The sequence below is a fragment of the Phlebotomus papatasi genome, chromosome 3 (assembly GCF_024763615.1).
Source record: "Phlebotomus papatasi isolate M1 chromosome 3, Ppap_2.1, whole genome shotgun sequence".
Classification (NCBI taxonomy): domain Eukaryota; kingdom Metazoa; phylum Arthropoda; class Insecta; order Diptera; family Psychodidae; genus Phlebotomus; species Phlebotomus papatasi.
This window is the reverse complement of record NC_077224.1, coordinates 39,798,888-39,820,830: the sequence shown is the minus strand read 5'-3', so window position 1 is coordinate 39,820,830 and position 21,943 is coordinate 39,798,888.

Genomic DNA, 21,943 nt, shown 5'->3' with positions numbered 1-21,943 from the left:
TAGGTATCACACCATACAATAGTCTGAAAAATATTATTAAAAAAACATAAAATATTTACCACCTCAAATGACTTCCTTCACAGATTGGACAATACCATTCTTGACCTATTTTTCCCAATAATATATTCTTAGGTAAAAGAAAAAGTATATCTTCTGCGACGTAGTTTGTGTACAGTTAGAATTAAAATGTAAATAATCCGCTGACGTAATTCGAGGGAAAATTAAGCGAACATTCTCACTTGGATGATTATCAAATCCGTATATCGTGATCAATGTATTGTAAATTTGATTTTTGATTATCATAATAAGTCACAGATGTTGAATTTGAGTAGAAAAATGAAGCTGTTCTTAAGAAAATTACATCAAGCTTTTATATTCATTGTTATTTGATATATTAATCTTAGAAAATGAAAATTAATGATTATGGATTTAATTAAAAATACCGTGATGTGGCTGAAAATTTTTACGTTTCCCATGGACACGAAAATTTTTCACATAAAAATTCCCTCAGAATTTTCTCATAAAAATCATTTGCCATAAATCGCTGCACAATCTATTGACATATCTCTTCATTCAAGTTTCTGTCACAAAAAGCTTAAACTTGAAATTTTCTTTAGAAAATATGCCTCAATTGGCTTACAGGAAAAATCAAATGAATTGTGAAAGGGAGAAGAAGTGATACATCATTCTACAAGACATCCTTTGAATTTGTATCTATATCTTTTCCAGATCTCAGTTTAATATTAATTCCCTCGCACTTATTACAATAATGCTCAACGCACAATAACTTTTGTTTTGTAAACATATTTTTGACACTTCTATGAGAGTGAGTGAGACTTACACTGGTAAAAATAAAAGGGTCAAATTGACCCTTTTCCAAAGGATGGATCATATTTGACTCTTTGAAAGGGTCACCAGGTACCCTTCGAAAGGGTCACGGTTTTGACATCTATTTAATTCCGGAATAAACGAATGAAAAAACAATGAAAAAATGATCTTTGGTGTTCGCTCAGATGAGAGAAATATGATATCAGTAATAAGTTTACAATAAAACATGATTATTCGTGATAAATGTGCATACTAAATTTCAAGAGATACAAAAGTGAACCTTTCAAAGGGTCAAATACGATCCATCCTTTTGAAAAGGGTCAATTTGACCCTTTTATTTTTACCAGTGTAGATCTAGTCATCTCGCTCACTCTCATAAGAAATTTTGAAAGCATATTTCCAAACAAAAGTTATTGTGCGCTAAAGATAAATCTAAAGTAATGCCCAACACACAATAACTTTTGTTTAGTAAACATGTTTTAAACATTTCAATGAGAAGTGAGTGAGATTTAGATCTAGTTATCTCGCTCATTCTCATGGGACATTTTGAAAACATGTTTACAAACAAAAGTTATTGTGCGCTGGTCATTAATCCAAGTGATCCTGTTACAAACCAAGTTTGTGAAAAAATACCAATTTTTACGAACTCTTTAGTGGGTTATACGATATGCGAGCATTTCGTAAATCCTCTGAATCACAAATTTCGTAAATCATAAACTATACGCACATTTTCATAAAAAATTTTTTCCGTGTGAGCTTTATTTTTTACTTATTTATTTATTTAATATTTTTTTTTTTATATTTGAGGTAATATATTACACAATATTTGTAGGATAAATATACTCTAAGAATTTTAGAGTTAAAATCAGTAAACCAACATTTGTTAGAATCGAAAGTACAGGAACCCCTGATTAGATATTGTGATGCTTTTTTTAAATAATTGTTATAATATTTATCAATTCAGTTTTTTATGTATCTATGGTATTTTATGAAACATTTTCAGCCCAATCTTTAGTTTATGTTTATAGTAAGTGTTCACTTCGGGTAAAGATTACAATCCTCTTGAATTTAAAAAAAAGGAATATACAATATTTTTCTTAGAATAAGGAGGTATGTTTCAAATTTGGGAAATTAATCGCTGATTTTCTTGCAGTATTATTCCATTCTTTCTTATTTAAAATTCTACTCAATTCTCTTAATTCTAATTGGCACACTTTCAATCTTACTAAATTATTTTAAAATATTGATTTCTAAATTCTCAGCTTAAGAATCACGGCCACTGCAAAAAATCTAGTTTAACCACCGAAATAAAATTTACGTTGGAGGGATTTTGTCGATATATTTTGCTTCAATCCGTGGGCACTGTTTTTAGCCACGACAGATAAATATTGACGAACATAACTTTCTGGAAAAAAAATTCTTGGATGTCTTTTGCGTATCTGACTAACGACGGTTGAAAAATTTAGACCATCGAGATGAAAATGATGATGAAGAATAGATGGCAAAGAAGACATTCCAATTACGGGCATGGTCGCTGAGGGACCACAAGAAGCTATAAGAAGCGAAAGAAGGAATGACAAAAGGTAGAACCCAGTGCCTCAGTTACATACATATTGGTCTCAACTCTCCTCCACACGCATTTTTGCGCCCATTTCGGCGTGAAGGTGGCTCCATTGGGGATCTCTTGGCACTACCAGCAGATCCCACCATTACGTTGGCGTTCTATGTAATCTGTTCTGTATGTAAGACGAATATACTTTTGCACTTTGTTCCCTTGTATACGATCATGATCATTTTGCAAAGCAGCGAAACAACTCGCGACTGTGTTGTGCCTCTTCGCCATAAAGCAAATATCTGTGCAAACAATCTCACACAGAACCACCCACTCAATCGACCAACGGTATTCCAATGAAAATGATACTTTTCCAGCAGATTCAATATTTCTTTCATTGGCCGAATGAGACAATCGTGACTTACTCTTTTTTTCTAAATTCAGCTATACTTTCAATACCATTTGTTTGAATATCTACTTAACATATTGGCTGATCCCATGATGTGCGAAAAAAAAATGACGAAAAATGAGATTGGTGAAAAAGAACAGAAGCGAAACAAAATCGTAAATAACGTTTTAAATATGGCCAAATTTTACACGGTATGCCAATAAATTCTAATGTTCGAATGTAGAATATCATACTAGACTTAGAACCCAAATAGACTCAGGCTAATCTTCACAGAATATTTATATCCTGTAAAATTTGATATTTAAGATTTATTCCAAACTACACTCAGGACTTTTAAGATCATTGATTAGAGGTCCTTTGCATAAATTTACTTTACCTAACCCTTTACTGCCAAATTTTACATTTACATTGACTTCAGAAGACTAGACCTGTATGGATTCATACACTGAGAGAAATTTTGTACTAAAATTAAGAATTTTCGCCATGAAATTAAGTCTATTCAGTCATGAAATCCGATTAAGATTTCTTTATTCTTATTTTAATGCCTACATCTACTAAAATTGAGAATATACTCAAAATAAGATTTTTTCGAATTGATTTTAAACTTTTTGTTAAAATTCCAGAATAAATTTAAGAATATTACTTCATAATTTTAAGAAAATTTGATTTCTTAATAATATTTGTAAATATACTAAAAATAAGAATTTGTCCACGTAAAAATAAGATTTTAGGGATTAGAACCAAGAATAATTTTCCGTATTAAAATAAGAATTTTTTATGTAGTATTAAGATTTTTATTTCATAATTTTAAGAACATGTTACATTTACATTAATACATAATGAAATTTTTTTTCTTTTAATATCTTGTCATATTGCTCGCGATTTCTTAACTTTTTTACATCCTCCTTTACAGCATATTTAGTTTCACTTTTTCCATAAGACAAATTCTGCAATAATTATTTACATTGAATGACTTTTAAAAATCTTGTAATTCTTTTACAGCCAAATTATCGCCAAGCACAAAATATATCCACCTTGTTTGATTTTTACTTCAAATTTCAATGCCTTCACATTCCAGATTTTTCAAAACCTCGATTAATTTCTTAAGACGAACATTGTTTCCATATAGTGATAGGTCCTTAGCTCTGATAAAATCGGCTACCAGTACATTTTTCAAGTTTGACAAACAATAGTTGGGAATGACAGGAATTGTGTAATACACGCCACTAATTGATTCACTGTGCGGCCCTTGATTATTATTTACTTCGAAACCATCAGCATAAAGAAAGATGGGAAACACTGTCTTATCGTGGTACTTTTGTTCGATCTTCACCCAATATTTAAAAGTAACAAAATGATTATATGAATGTGACTGCTTTAAATGGTCTATATTACTTAGCGTTATATCCAAATTATCTCCACTTTCAAAATATTTTTTTAATTGAATATGTATGTCATGTATGCTGCTTTGAACTTGATGGAAATCGGATACTGTTGATTCTGATAGACAAATTTCTACACCGTCAACAAAATCTACTGGGGGTTTAAAAAAAGATTCCTTTTCCAATGTTTTCAAAAGTTTATACTCAGTGTTAATTGATGTAAAGGAACTTTCAAAACCTTTAATATATATAAGTGAAACTCTAAACGTCTCTCGGCACACATATAAGGCACGTATTCTCTCAAATCTTGTATTAGGGGTTCGACAATATTTGTGGTTATTTCATTCTCTATATCAGTGACATTTTTTCTAGTGATATTTGAAGTTGCGTGCAAATATAAAACAAATTTTAAATGTGGAGCTATAAAATTTGTTGGCTGGATAGCTCTCAAACATGACGGCATATATAATCAAAGTTCAATAAATTCCTAATTGGTCTGGAATGTAGAGTTTCAACGTTACAACTTTCATTTGGTATTGTTTCGCGATCGGGAGTGCTACCTTTGACATGTTCTGTATTTTTTTGGGGGTCGTAAGAAATAATGCTGCGTTTGTGTTTCTTGATGTGTGTTCGATAGGCGAAAAAATTTTGAAAAATTTGCCTGAAGCTAGTGTCCATACACTTATATTCGAATTCAGTGGGTGTTTTTGCGTGTTTTTCAAGTGATCAATCAATTGGTTTTCTTCTCTCATGACACGCTTACAAATGCAGCAAATAAGATGTATTATTCGAGCTTACCTAGGATATATTGTACCTTTAGATCGAAGATCCTATCTGTGGAAAGGTTATAACAGAAACCTTGCAGTATCTCCCATGCGTATCTGCACTTGTTGTTGTACTCAATCGAGAAGAGATACTTCATCTTTATGATCACTACCGCACGCAAGTCTTGAAACTGCCCAATGAGAATGTAGATTCCTTGTAAATGACCTGAAACGTTGTTAGTCGTCCCAAGTTAGCTCCAGCGACAATGATTATGAGGTGGTTGAATCCGGATCCCTCTTGCTTCAGCTCTTCGACCTTTTCATCAATATCTTCTTCTTTTGTAACGTGAACCACCATTTCATTCTGGGCATCGCGAATTGTTGGCCTTTTATTACCTGGTCAACTATCATAACCTGGTCAACGGTCGAAATCATAAGAGTTTCTATTCATTTCTATTCAGGCAAACACTCTTTATTTCACTTACCAGAAGTTTCCTGGAGAGCAAAAACAACCGCGCTTCCTTCTTCTTCCACGAGATTATCGTTAGGGCTGGAATTCTCGGCAGGTTTCGGAAGAATTTTTCTGTACCTCGCCGACATGTTTTTGAATCTCCCGTACAATTTGCCTGTCGGGTTGGACTTTGATTTAGGTGCTGGTGGTTTGTAATACAAATCCTGAAAGGGAGAAAAGATTTTTTTTTAAATAAGTACATTCATTGAATTTTCGATTTTAGTAAATTTTCAATTACTTCATTCTCTGAAGGGAAGAGAGTTGCTTGATTCTGCGCTGTACCTCTTAAAGTCTCTTACGGACACATGCGAGGAATACTTCAAGTGATTGTCAATTATAATTGCAGCCACCACGTTCTGGTCTGTCTTATCCAGTATAATTGTGTTCTGGTAATTCTTCATCACCATCCGTCCACTTATAGTTTGGTCCATCAGTTTCTTCAGTGAAAAATTCTCGAAGAAGAAATTTCCCATCAACACCTCCGCCTCCACTGTCGCATTCATCAAATTCAAAGGGCTGAGATGGAAGTGGAGCGATCTCCAATTTGATCAAATAAGGCAGAAAATACGTAAAATGTTATTTTATTAAGAAAGATTGCAATATACTAACCTTGTTGACTTCTCTCCACGATCTCAACATGTGCCGGAAGAGAATAGCATCTTCCAGGAGACATTCTTTTGCAAAAATCGTGCTGATAGTCTTCGAAGACAATAACCTCCAAATGTCTCAATGAATTGATTCCACATTGCAGGAGCCGCTCAATATCGTTAGAACTTAATTTCCAGTCTTGAAAGACCTCCACGGCTTGCAACTGGACATATTCTTCCGCTTCGACATTCTCAGAATCCATTTTTCACAGCACTATTTGGTGAATTTTCACTTTTTTCGCAACCACAAAAACACACGCGTCACTTTAGCTCTCTGGTAAAAGCAAAATGGAGTCTTCGTGCAACGTTATAAAGAAATTCTATCCTTCGCACTCGCACATCTAAGAAAGAAGACGAGAGAGAGAGAGATAAATAGATCGCACGGCAGCGTCTCTTTCCGTCAAAAAACTAAAATCAAGAATAATCTGTCATGAAAACAAGTACATTTCGTGATAAAAACAAATTAAGATTTGCTTATTCTTAATTCTAATCCGTTTTATATTGTGAAATCGATCGACTGAAAAAAGATTTTTTCGAACGCGGAATAGATTTTTGCATGTTTTTTTTTTTCATATTTTGACAAGATGGCCGGTAAATTATTCATAGGAATTACGAAGATGAGCTAATAAATTCATGAGCTTCTGATGAAAAAAACTGTTCAATTTGGGTAAAAGATGACAAGTGAAGAGTTTGCTAAAAAAACAAATATAGAAGAATCGCTTCAAATCTCTCAGAGCATGTGTGGCCCTGCGGTTAAAGCGTCTATCCCTTGATTTCGCCTCATTTTGCTCTAGTTCAAATTCCACAATACTTGCAAATTTTTCATTTAGTTTTTTTTACCCTTTTTTACACCAAATTAATTACTTTTCTTCATAGAATTGATATCAACAAAATCCTCGATCAGTTTTAACTGCGATTTTTCTACATTCATAACTTTTTTGTCTGAAATTACGCATACCTACTAAAATTAAGAATATTCTGCCATAAAATTATGATGATTTCAGGATAAAAACAAATTAAGATTTTTCTATTCTTAATTCTATTCCATACTAAATAGCGACATTGAACGACTATAAATAAGATTTTTTCAGATGATTTTTAATTTCTAGAAAAAAATCGCATCTAAAAGTTATCGAGGCTTTTTTTGCTATAATTTCTATAAAAATTATCAAATTGGTGATAAAAAAAGCCTAAATGAAGAATTAGCAAGAAATACTGTGAGATTTGAACTAGAGCAAAATGACACGAAATCAAGGGCAAGACACTCTAACCGCAGGACCACGCACGTTCTGGAAGGATTAGAGCGATTGTTCTACACTTATTTCTGCATTCACTTGTCATTCTTTTTCACCTCAAAGGACTAGAATTAAGAATACAAACATCTTAATTTGCTTTTATCCCGAAATCTACTTGTTTTCATGACTGATTATTCTTGATTACGAAAAGGTCTTAAAATTATAAGGAACCGATCTTAATTTTATTTTCATGACGTTTTCTATGAGAATAAAAATGATCCGAAAAAATCTTAATTTAAGTCGTTCAATTTCGTACTTTGGAAAAGAATAGAATTAAGAAAAAAAATCTTATTTTTCTTTTATTCCGAAAGAGAGTTGTTTTCATGACGGATTATTCTTAATTTTAGTATACAAAAAGGTCTTAAAATAATGAAGCACCAATCTTAATTTTATTTATATGACTTTGTATGAGAATAAAAATGATCCGAAAAATTCTTAATTTAAGTTGTTCAATGTCGTAATTTGGAGAGGAATTAAAATAAGAATAAAAAATCTTATTTTACTTTTATTCTGAGATTAAGCTGTTTTTATGATGAATTATTCTTGATTTTAGTATACGAAAAGGTATTAAAATAATGAAGCACCCATCTTAATTTTATATTTTTGACTTTTGTAAGGGAATAAAAATAAGGCGAAAAAATCTTATTTTTAGTCTTTGGCATATTCTTGTAATTATTACAAAATAATCTTAATTTTACTCTAAAACTCTGATAAGTCGAATAAATATTATTCGGGAAAAATCTTATTTTAAGTCACGTTTTATTTCAAGAATATATTTTCCCGAAAAATACTTATTTTAAGAAAAAAAAATCTTAATTTCATTGTTATTATATTCTTAATACAAGAATTTGACATAGAATTAAAATAATGAATGTAAAAATATTAAAATTACACCATGGTATGACTAAATCGATTTAAATTTAATCTTTTATAGACTATTTTTAAGATTTTTCTGGTAGAATTATTTTAAGAAAGTAAATCTACTGATTTTAAGTCTTTTTTTTTCTCTCAGTGTAGATAATATAGCGATCCTTGACCCCTATTAACCTTTTTGTCAAAATGTTAAACATTATTTAATACTAATAAAATGTAAGTAGGGGAAAGTACTTTCCCTTTGAACGTTCATGCCTTCGAATAATGTGAATTTTCTTTAAGTTTTCCTAACAACCTTAAATATTTGCATTAAATATTATTTAGCTTACTATCAATTATTGATAATTATGTGACAATCATGTGGAAATGTCCTAGGAAAAGTAAGAGAAATTCACATTATTCGCAGGCATGAACGCTCGAAGGGAGAGTACTTTCCCCTACTATGATGTTTTTTTTACTGTAATGTACGTTACTATAGAGATGTTCAAATTTCACGCATGAATGAATCGTATCGACAAGGGTTACAATAGGTTCTGACACGAGTTTTTAAATGTCAATAGGTCTTCCTTTCACCCTAAGTCCGAGTAGTGTAGATGTAATAATCAGTGTTCACAACTGCCCCGTGTTTACTACTTCCCCAGGTTAAGGAAATTTATGCAAATAAACTCTAATCGATAATCTTAAGCTCACAGTGTATGAAAGCTTCAAATAAATCTTTACAGTCATATTTTATAGGTTTTGTATATAATAACTTTCGCAAAAGTTGATAGTCTTGAGTGTGTGCCCAACATCCAGTACAGTTCACGATATCGCAACTTAAGCTGCGTAATTTTGCACTGCAACTGGTGCCTCCAATTTAGTTTTTTGTTCAGATGCATGCCTAAGTATCTTATACTATCACTTCTTGGAATTTGAATTCCGTTTAAAAATACTGCAGGACACTCTCATCGCATATCGGGGAAAAGGGAAATTTTCTGTGTTTTGGGAAGTTTTCAGTTTCGTCCATTAGGGCAAGGGAAAATTTTTATGTGTTCTAGGAAGTTTTCAGTTTCGTCCTTTAGGGCAAAGGGAAATTTTCTGTGTCCTGGGAAGTTTTCAGTTTCGTCCTTTGGGACAAAGGGAAATTTTCGGTATTTTGGGATGTGTTTAGTTTCGTCCTTTCTTTGGGGCAAAGGGAAATTTTCTGTATTTTGGGTAATTATCAGTATCGCCTGTCGGAGCAAAGGGAAATTTTCTGTGTTCTGGGAAGTTTTTGGTTTCGTCCCTTGGGACAAAGGGAAATTTTCTAAAATTTGAGAAGTTTTTAGTTTCGTCCTTTGGGGCAAAGGGAAATTTTCTGTATTTTGGGAAATTATCAGTATCGCCTGTCGAGACAAAGGGAAATTTTTTGTGTTTTGGGAAGTTTTCAGTGTCGTCTTTTAGGGCAAAGGGAAATTTTCTGTGTCCTGGGAAGTTTTCAGTTTCGTCCTTTGGGACAAAGGGAAATTTTCGGTATTTTGGGATGTGTTTAGTTTCGTCCTTTCTTTGGGGCAAAGGGAAATTTTCTGTATTTTGGGTAATTATCAGTATCTCCTGTCGGGACAAAGGGAAATTTTCTGTGTTTTGGGAAGTTTTTAGTTTCGTCTTTTGTGGCAAAGGGAAATTTTCTATGAAAAGGGAAATTTTTGGAAAGTTATAAAATATACTTGTGCAAAATGTGTGAAAGACAAAATTTCTGATAATTGTGCAAAATATATGAAAGACAAGATTTCCAAAGACAGTTTCCAAAAAACAAAAATTACCGAAGACAGAGATTCCAAAGACAAACTGGGAAAAACAAAATTGTAAAAAACAAAATAGAAAAAACGAAGATTTCCGATTCCGTGTAAATGCTCTACCCTTTCATATTCATTGAAAAACTCATCAGACAAATCCAAATATACCTTTTTACAAATGTAAAGAAAATTTCATGTGCTGTCTCATTTGACCCCGGTCTCCCCTTCTATATTAACTAAATGATTCCGTACAGTACACACTATTTATTATTTTTAGACTAATATAAGGCTCTATATTCCGACGTTAATGGTATAGTTCTATGCAAAACTGACATAATTTATGGGTGTTGACTTGGAAATTCAGATAGCTGATTAGACTGCAAATGTCTGATAAATTACTCCCATCCAGCTTCTTGAATTATTCATCTTCTAATCGAATGCACAAAATGTCTCTGATAGTAACACCTAATTTATTTCACACAGCACTTAAAAGCAAAATTACTTCCAAATCCAACAACTTCATACCTTTTTTTTCATTCCCACCATCCAAAACAAGCCCCAAAAAAACTATCTTCGATACATGAAAAAGACATTATAAAAATATTTATGATATCAGAGTATTTTCTAATCCAAATTGCTCGAATGGCTTGATTTTTTAAGAGGTTCTTCTCCGATTTGCTGAATTTTACTGTCAGCAAAAATATGTCACAGAGTCACTTTTACACCATTTCCAGAGATGGAAGGTAATTAAGAGACACGATGATAATTATTATCCATCGTAAACTATCAATTCAATAATTAAAAGACGATATTTGCGTGTTTCAAATCATAAATTCCCCCTTTATTGCGATCACTTTTAATCATATAACCAATGGAGAAATGAAATAGTCTTTAATTGATGGTGATCTTGTTTGACCACGATCAACGTCCATTTCAAATGTTTGATTCTTTTGCAAAAAATAACTTCTCGCGAAAAAAATCATCATAGAAGACACGAGAGATACAAATAATTTAAATTCTTTTCTCCTATTTATTCACATCTTTTCTTACAACCAATTATTTCTCTCAGTCGATTTATAAGATCTTAAGTCTGTGAGAAGCTTTATGACCTCTACATACTAGAGAAATTTATGTCCATATTAGGAGAATTTTTCCTACGCAAGCGTAGGGAAATTGCTTCAATATGGACATAAATTTCTCTAGTGTCTAGGCGCCATTACACGATGAACGACTTAAAATGCTCCAATTCCAATTTCAAAAATCTATTTTTGAGGTTACAAAAAAAATCCTATATCCAAATCAAAATTCCATAATTTACATTTCATTTTTTTTAAATGTTTAAGATGCGAAAATCGAGCTTTTAAGATAAATAAAGTTAATTAGCAACTTCCCCATTTCGGAACAATATATTAATTAACAAATAAGAAAATCTAAAATTACCTTTATTACATTGAGCCTTACTCATTTTTTCTCATATTTTCTATAATAATAAATAATAATAATAATAAATTTATTCAAGCTCTACATTTCCCCCATTACCATGCGTCTGCCGCCGTCTTAGCGTTGTTGACCAAATAACAAATATATATAGTTATTTGATCCTTTTAATATTCTCCCTCCGTATAAATTTTAACCAATTTAACCAGGGATGACTTCCAAATAAAATTGGAATTTATGGATATTTTCAATAATGGAATAACACTATAACGTAATAAACATGAAGTAAAAATATTTCCACGTTTTCCATTTGAGAACATCCCTGGAGAAATTCTTTTATAAAAATCAGCCACACCCTCTTTAAAATTGTAATGAAAAGTAAAATGAGTTCGCGCAAACTGTCACAAACATCACATAAACTGAAATGTTAAGCTTACTGAATTCTGAAATTGTACGCATACCATTCAAAAGTGTTATAGGGGAAGTCCGTTAGGCTTCCAACAGACTCTGGCTTCAAAGACTTCATATTTTTTCCAAATTCCTTGAATGAATCTAACCTATTTTTTTGGAAAATGTGTGACTTAGGACTAGCTATTAAAATATACTGCCATAGATAGTAAGATTCATTAAAGAAATATGTAAAAATATGAAATATTAGAGGCCAGAATGTGTGCGAAAGCTTGAAAAATTTACCCTATTATTCTTGTTTTCCATAATTTTTCGAAAGTTTATGTTAAAATATCACCAATTGACATTCAAATATTGAATAATACCAAATCGTCGATTAAAAACTTATATATACAGTAGAGTCTCCTAAATTCGAACGCTCGGGGGGTATTTTTGACATTTCTCACCTCCCAAATTCGAACGATTTTTTCAAAACTAACGAAATTTATGTGAGATTAAATTGTACTTTGAATCAAATTCCCGTACTTTCTCACAAGTCTTAGTGGTAACGTACTTCCTTTTCATTTTATACGATCATAATGTATGTAAACATTCAGGAAGAAGCACATAAGTATGATTTACACTCATCCAGGATACGAATTTTTTAACATAACCTCACAATTGACATTTTGAATCCAAACGGCGACGTTCGAATTTGAGAGATTCAGATTTGAGAGACTCTACTGTAGAACATTTTTGACTAATGACATCAATTGCTAGATTTATGCATAATTTTTTTTAGCTCTATAATCCTGCTTTAAATTCTCATCTTATTCGATCAGTTATCGTCTTGTATGTTCGCTCGAAAGAATTTTGCATATAGAAAACAGGTAAAGTTAATTCTGTTAGCATGTAAGCATTATGTTCATGGGTTTTTGCTTTGAGGAAAAACATCCTAGAAAATTGTGGTATCTCTTAAGAGAATTTCGTGTCACAAGAATTTTCGTTTAGTGTATCTTTCTTAATAGATCGCTCTAAGGAAATGAAAGCTTGTAATTTTTCCACAGAGAGAATCCATCAATGTCAAAGTCTTTTTCGTACCACGATGTTGGTGGTTTTTCTCCTTCATCTTGACATTCTCTCCTCCACCTTCATGGCAAAAACTGTTCTTCAGGTTGCCTGATAAAATTTGTACAAAATTTTAAATGGGTGTTGTACATTTTTTTTTCTTGTGCCCAGACTTTCCAATTAAGAAAGATTCATCACGCCTCCTCCAAGAGCGTTCTTGCTCTAATTATAATCACAAAAAACACCATCACACACACAGAATTAGCCAATTATTATTCCATAAACATTATTCATATGCTCACCGACACTATGGATTATGTGATGAAGAAAAAAAAACATGGCAGAAATGTTTTATTTATTTCCTCATTATCTCTCTTTTAAGACAACTTTAAACAATTTTTCACTTAATATTCTCTTTCTCGTCCAAAAGGGCACAAAAGAATAGTCATTTCTCTCGAGTTAGTGAGAATATTCTCAGTAGTTATGAACAATAAATATGATAAAATTGTTGTGGAGTAATAAAGAGAATTGGATATTTTCAGACTTGACTTGGCGGTGTTCTAAACCGAGAAAAGAAAAAAAGGATTCATGAAGTTAAAAAAAACATATTTGTGGTAAAAAAGCACATCGCACTGAAGCGGAATGTGGTTTCGTTTCGATGATCGTCACTATAATCGCGCGTTGAGGCTTTCATCATCAAGAATTAAAGTTCTTTGACCTCCGAAAATCGCGGCTCGTGTAGCTTGAAGATCGAATTAACAGAAAAAAAAGAAGCGGATATAGTACCTGTGCTAGTGTTAGTTGAGTGTATTAGAATATTCAACAAGTGTTAGACGCCTAAACTAAGCAGTTGAAGTACAAAAAAATCATTTTATGTATTATTCGTGACACGAAGAATTATATGGATTTCTGAATTCTCCATGGAATATTGTATAAGGCTACTATTCCCAATTGAGAAGATTCATCATAAAGTATAATTTGAATTAACATGTTAATTTTAATTGAAGATTGTACAGATTTTGATAAAATAGTGTATGAAAAATTGGCAGATACTGTATTCTAATGTAAAATACGTTTACTTTAAATCGATCTAGAATTAAAAGTGTCCATAAATGAGAAGCACTAAATTCCGAAATTACTTAATATACAATTCTAATTTAAAGAGAAAATATTATACTTTAATTATTAGCAAAGACATCCATGATCTTCTAACAAATTATTAGGTATATTCAAGAAGAACATAAATTTCGTTAAAATATACTAAAATGACTAAAATAGAACTTATTGATTTCCTTAAAAACGCAAATTTATTTATTTTTATTTATTTATTTAATTCATGTCCCTGTATATTAATAATACATTATAGGGCTGTACATAATATAGATTTGTTTACAAGCTGATAACAATTTTATTTGGTTCTAAAAAAATACCATATAAACCCGGATAACACATTAAGTACTTATTTAGAACTTAAGAAATTCTTATGTCAATGACTTCATTTTAAGGTGTTGCAAAACATACAACTATTTAAAAATATATCGACAACTCAGAATATAAGTCGAACAACTCGATTTTTCACAAAAATCGTTTTATTCGCTTTTTGGATATTTCTTTATACCCTCTACCTTATCAATATTATATTTGAAAGTTCATTATTTTCACATCGAATCAAAGGCATCAAAGTGTAATTATTTTCAAAGTTATAGAGATTTTAAGTCTCAAAAATCCTATAATCTGCATGTACAATCTCAGCTTCAAATCGCTCTCCTGTAAAATTTGCCTATTGCGAGTTATTCGTTTATTATTTTGAGCGATCGATGAAAAAGAGACAAATGTCAGCACTTCCTGGCGAATAGCGATACTAATATGGCATTACTCTGCTTTAATAAGGGGCATGATATTTCCTATGTTTCCCATATGTTTCTAGCGTGCCAAAAAAAACTGGAGTTTCTTAGCAGTTTTCTGTCATTGTGGAACGAATTAACAAAAAATACTAATACAAAAAAAAGCTAATTTAATAACGAATAGGCAACCGAAAACCCCAAAATAGCAACCTACGTAGTTTTAGATATATCTCGTGAAAACAGGAAAAAATACGAAAAGAGGAAAGAATATTTTTAAAGTTCCTTAATAATTTTTTGGTTTCTTTTAAAGAAAAGTCTAGAGTTTCCATATTTAGCGAAAAGGATTGGAGATTTTTCGTGTTTCGCAGGAATTTTATTAAACTTGATGAATTTTGCAAACCATTTCTTAGATTATTCCAAGAGATTTTTTAATACACTAAGGACTAAGAAAAGAAGAGGTTACAATCAACTTTTTTTCGTTATAACGGTTACACTTTTCAAATGCAAAAATATAATTAGATTTTTTCAATAAGGGCCTTCATAGACCTGAGAATTAGCCGAGAAACGGCTTGGTCAAACTACATTTCCATCATATTCCACTAAGTCGTCTCTCGGCTAAAGTCGCAAGTGTGTCTAGGGCATAACGGCAACCCCTAGTACACATAAAAAAGGTGACATTTACACTAATTTCAAAATACCGAAATTCAATTTTAACATTTTCGAATTAATGTCAGTGTATGAGTTACCTGCTGAAAGAAACCCTCAAAAATGTTCGTAAACATAGGAAAAGGTAAACTTTTAACAACAAAATGTTGAAATTAGTAACCCCTTGTTTTTTTGTAAAATATTTAGATCCTAATAGTGCTATAGGGGAGACCGGGGTACCTATAGCCAGGGGTAAAAGTAGACAGTGGATTTTTCTCGTTTTTCTTAAAATGTACATCGAGCAAAGTATTTTTTTAAAGAAAGTAGGAACACATCCCCATATTCCCAGAAATATTTATAACTCTGATCCTGTTATCCTACAATTTAGAAGCATTTTTATAAAATGGGTATAAAATTGTAGTTTTGATGTTACAGTTTTTGGACCAACATTTGGTTTTCTGAGTTTCTAGTCAAGATTTCATAGTTTTACCTCGTTTCTGGTTTAATAAACCTAATTAAAAAATATTTTTCACTCGGATAATAATTATCCACTTTTTTATATAAGATGATAAACACTGAAACAGCCCTCGGGGCAGTTGTAGTCACTCTTCCGTGGCGGGCTAAAACTATCAATGATTTTTCACTAATAGATGGATAATTGTTAGATGAAAAAGTACTATTGATATTCCAAGCAATATTGCCATTTGTATGAGCAACTTGAGAAATAGATTTTTTCAGAATGTTTGCATTAATTTTGCCTCAATTACAAAAATGTCATAAAAAAGTTGGCTAAAGCCCTTTTCTTTAGATTTAAGTAACATATTTAGCATCAGTGGGCTTCAGTGTATCAAGTGAAACAATATTTGGTATCTCCAGTTTAAAATTTCATCTGGGAAACTGGTGGCAATTAGTACCCCAAAAGTGGCTATTTCTACCCAGGCAGGGGTAAGTGTAGCCAATGTGCAGTACTTTTTTCATTATCCTCTCAAGAAAAAGCCAAGGATTTTAGAGCTTTGAACTACACTGTTTCATATAGCCAATATCCTAATGCTACTTATGAAACATAAAAATATTAGACAAAACTTATCATTTTTTCACAAGCCACTCGCGAAAAAAAGCTTCATTTGCTGGCTAATTCTACCCCTGTCTCCCCTATATAGCAAAAAAAAATTGATAAATCCATACTTATTATAAAATCACAGATCCCCTATGATTGCTCGACCTCATCGATATCTTTTAATCTTCAAAAATCTCTCCACTCAAAATCAATAAGGAATCAATTGTGCTTTAACAACTTCTCAATTACTGATAAATTAGAGGAACAGATTTCTATTTTGAAGAATCATTAATCACAACCACTGTACTTTCCACAGAAGTTCTTTCGACGTTTTTCCCAAAGGAGTACAAAATACCCAACTGTATTCCACATTTAAGAATTTTTCACCTGCCGTTATGAGAGCAGGCTTTCGAAAATATCTTTTACAATTATGATTTAATTGCATCAATAATTCATAAGAATGTAGTTCTTTTACAGCTCTTATCTTATCTATGGGTTTTTTTCTATGCCCAATTCTACAAGTTAATTAAAGCTCTGACATCAGAGGTTTCATCAGGAAATTTGACATTTTTATTCAAATTTATGAATTACGTACTCAAGATTATTCATCCAGTTCTTTTAGTCTTAATGAATGATTCCGCCGGAGATTAATTTTGATAACGTCCAACAATATAAATATGAAAGAAATATATATATATATACAATATATATATGTCCATTGTTAATTTTTTTACTTCTCTTTCGTTCAAATGCATACAAATCTGCGTATACATTTTTTTTATTATACACATTCGTATATTTTGCAAAAAATTTATATACTTTAAAGAACATTTCAGACAGCACTAGCCGAAAAAAAACAAGCAGTGAAGCAGTAATTTTGAAAAATGGACATAGAGAAATTACCTTCGCTAATGAAGACTTTTTTCATTTATAGAGTCATCAAACTCATTTATAATTTTTTGACTATATATTTATGATTCATACTGGTTTATGATGTTGACCCATCAACACCAGAGATGTCTGTTTTTTTGTCTGCAGCTTCCATCATCAGTGGGCAATTTCTGCAATTACGTTAAATTTGTTGCTGTCGTTTCAAAAAACTAATCCTTCCCCATAAATTGCGAATGGATTGTGGGAAAAATTTTAATATTGCTGCTGTTTTAATATTTTGAGCAAATTTCATGCACCATTGCGGCAAAAAGGGAAAAAATTCTGCATATTTTTTAATGTGTTCATTGGCCCTTTGTTGTCCAGTCCCAAACTTGCACTTTCAGGCTCATGTTTTCACTCCCTAATTGCAACTGTGACCACAGAAGTTCACACCCAAAATTGCCGCATAAGTCAAAGAGTTGTAAATCACGAAGGTTTTTTTTATGACGGATCTTTTTGGAGTTCCTCAAAAATTGCACAACAAAAGTGTGAGTTGTTTCTCTTTCTTCACAAGATCCAGAAGGTTAACATATTTAGCTCAATATGAGAAAAATGAACAGGCTGTATAATAGTTCTCAGAAGGAAATTTGTGAAGCAAAGGGTTAAAAAGTAAAGTCCCAGATAAATACTTGAAACCTTAAACAGCTAGGAATATTATAACGACAACGACAGATCTGTTAAATTTGTTATAAACTTAGGAAATACCCTATAACGTCCTTTTTAAGAAGGACGACTTAATTATTCTACAGAGACCGAAAGTTCATATCTATATAATTCGTTTAGTCTCTAAGGTAGAGATATCATTAGTTTCCTCTACTTGTAGGGGAGAGTGGGGTAACTTCACGTATGCAATAGGGGGAAGTGAGGTACCTTTAAAATTGGGATTTTTCACCTACTTTGAAATAAAATTGAGCCTTATCGTGATAAAATTTAGCTGCACAAACAGATTGAGAAGCTAAATTACATTATGATACAGCTCAGTTCCACTTAACCCTCTAACGGTGATTTCTTTAATATGCGAAAAAAAGTTCTAAAACAATGTTTTCTAGGATAATTATGATCCAATAAAGTCGAAAAAACCATCCATTCTTCATTATCTTTTTTAGTTTAGGCGCTAGGTGAGAAAATATAAAAAATTTTTAAAACTCTTTTTGCTTTTAGAATTCACATTTTTAGTTTTTCCAAATTTTTTAAATAAGATATACAAAGTAGAATGACATATCTTTTAGTAAAAAATAACTTCATTTTAGTCAAATAACTTTAAATCGGTATTTTTATGAAATTGGAAATGAGTTTTTTTGCACAAATATTTTTTGTTGCTTTTTCTCTGACCTGTCACACAAAACTGAGGATAGCAACAAAACGAAGAGTCAAAATGAGTTCAAACTTTCAAAAGATGTTTATAAGACTATCACCGAGGATACTATAGCACTTTTAAATAAATGAAACTTTTATTGTCGCTGGTAAATGTGATTTTTGTAAAGACCGCCTGGAGGCGGTCTTACCCGTTAGAGGGTTAAACATAGGAGAAAAATCCCAATTTTAAAGATGCCCCACTTTCAAAGGTGCCCCACTTCCCTTTACACATTTTTGGGATAATAAATGATTAATTGAGATACTCGGAGTGGAAGTGATCTCCTTTGTATGCATTTGCCTATCAAAACAGTCTACTTCTGCTCTGAGCGTCTCAATTAAAGTTTAACTGTGTGAACTGCCCCAATCTACCCTCACCTCCCCTATCATATCTGCTTTTTAGCAACCTTTTATGTGACACGTACTCGACTCTCTTCAATGATTCGTCTTCTTTTAGCAAGCAAGCAAATGAAGTTCTAAACAGCAATGAGAGACCGAATATAAAACAGATTAAACAAATATTAAGGGGGTGGCAAAGCGTCTCAGGCTTTACGAAGTGCTCGAATTTGTGAATAAGATGCTATACCTCAAAGTACTTGCACATCATTTACCGTTTACCAGTTCTTAACCGATTTAAACCGATTCATAAATCACTCTAAGATCCCCCAAAATAGTTTTAAAAGTAACAGAATTGATTTCCTGATAAAATTAGTTATCGATTATGAATCGGTTCAATATCGATTCATTACTAATTGGAATCGGTTCAGTTTTCACAGATCTAGAACACTGAGAAGAAAAAAGGGTGCGATTAACTTTTTTTCCTCATAATTTTAACACTTTATAGGTGTAAAAATATATCAACACTTTTTAATGTTAATTTTACACCTTTTTAAGAGTAAAATTAACATGAAAAAGGGTAACTTTAACCCCCAATACACCTAAAAAGCATAATATTTACACCGATTTCGGATATATACTGCAAGGTAAAATAAACATTTCCAGAATGTTATTTTAACTTTTTCGGATTTCTCTCAGTGAAGGAGAGGAAAATTTGGATTGACGATCACTCAACAAACAACTCAACTTTATACGTACATTGCGATGAAATGGTCTTTTATAGTCCAACTATTAAAACTGTCCGGCTGACTTTTAGTAAATTACCCTTTTTCAAAATTTTGATATCAAATGTTGCAACTTCATCAGAGGCGGTGTTATAATTTGTTTTCGATACAATCAACAATCGATTTTTAAAAAATAAATTTAACTGTCCTTTTTATAAGTAATATAGATATTTATCAGCAGTCATACACATTTTAGAATGATGCAATAAATGGCCCAACAATGCATAAAAAGTCAATCCTCATTTAATCCAACAAATATTGATTTATCGATTCGATTGCAACGAAAAGTTATCATTTCTCACCAAGTGTTTTAATTAGATATAAGTGATCTGGACTAAAAATCTCGAACCGACTGCATATTTTTTTTTCAAAAATTGAAGTAAAGAATCACCCTAATTACTATACTCTGCTCTCTTAAAATTAAACTTCGTGTTTTTATTAGTTCCATGAAGTATAAAATAAACTGCAATTAAGCTAATAGTGCTAATAGTCATTTGGGTTTTTTTATATTTGGACTTTAACCAAGGCTAAAAAAAAGGGTTTATTTTTTCGTAGGAAAAATTCAAATTCCAAGTCAAATTACAAAATTTTGACTATTTTTTAATACAATAGAGGTAGTAAAAAATATTTGAAACCCAATTTTTTTTGCCGGAAGAGTGCATTTTAACGAAAGGGTTGTCGAAAAAATAAGACTTTTTTTATTAGGGCTTCATTTTACCTTCTTTTGGAAAGAAAGATATTTTTTCTTCATTTTTTTATGACTCGAAAGGGTTACATCCTCTCAGAAAATTATCTTGTGGCATGCTCTTAAATGAAATTGAAATTTTGTGTGATCCTGCCGAAGGTCATTTTCATTTTCACCGAGAAAAAAAGAGCAAAAAAGAGATCCCTAAAAATTTGAAGCAGCTCCGAAGAACTATAAAAATGGTCAGGAAGTGAAAGCTAATACCTGCGGAGGTCTGAACTGAAAAAAAAGTGTCTGAGATGTGGAATTGAAGGACTCCAGAAAGAGGATTGAATCTTATATCCACCATCTGGTTTTGTTTAAGTGTTCCGCAAACAATTCGAGACTATTTTTTCCTGCCATTAGTGAAGATTTTGCAGACTATTGTGCAAAATACAGATGCATTCAGAAAGAATTCTTTTTCATGTGGCAAGTGATCTTTGTTTAATTTATCTTGATCACATTCAGCACAGAAAGCAAAAAAAAAGAACGTTTCTCTCTGCAATGCTTGAGCAATTTTTTTCAGAAAATACTATAATTTTGTAATAGGATATTAAGCATAAACCAAAATACTTAATTAAAATTTATTTTGTTGAGTATTTTAGAAAGGAGAATTGAATTATTCTAAACTAAAACACTGTACACTATAATTTTTTTTCTCCACGTGCTTTCATCTAGAGAGATAAATTTTAACGTCACCGACTTCATAAAAGTTAAATCATTTTGAAAACATTAACCAAAAGAGGCCAGTGAACTCATAAGTCAGAAATCTCATAATATAAGAGGAGAAAAAGTCTTTTCTCAACACTTTTTACGTCAATAGCATTTCTGGCAACTTGTGCTGGGCTTCAATGGCCAATGATATAAGAAAGTTGACCTCATTGCCGGGAACCACAGAAAAAGTGTATATAAAGATGTTAGAGAAAAACAAGAAATTTGATTTCGGTTTTACCACACATCAAAACTCTGATGAATTCTTGAGCTCGAATAATTTGAATTTCTGTCATTGCATCTCTGAATTTTCAATTTGATATTCGCAACATCATTAATCATTGATTGACAGTTTAGTTTAAAATCTGTCATATTGATTGCCATGGATTAAATATTTTCCCACACTTCAGGAAACTTGTTCTTCGGCACAGGAAAATGACCTGAATTATACGTTAGGAAAGATTCGGGATACACCTTCTTCCTTCCTGAAAGGTGATCGATGTAACATTCGATTTATACAGAAATTTCCTGACTTAGGGAACTCGCTTTTATAACCAAAGGTATCACTATATTGCAATAGGCAGATGGAAAAAGTTTTAGAAAAGAAACGTGAAACTGAATTAAGTCACCAAGAAAACTTTTCCTTAAAGA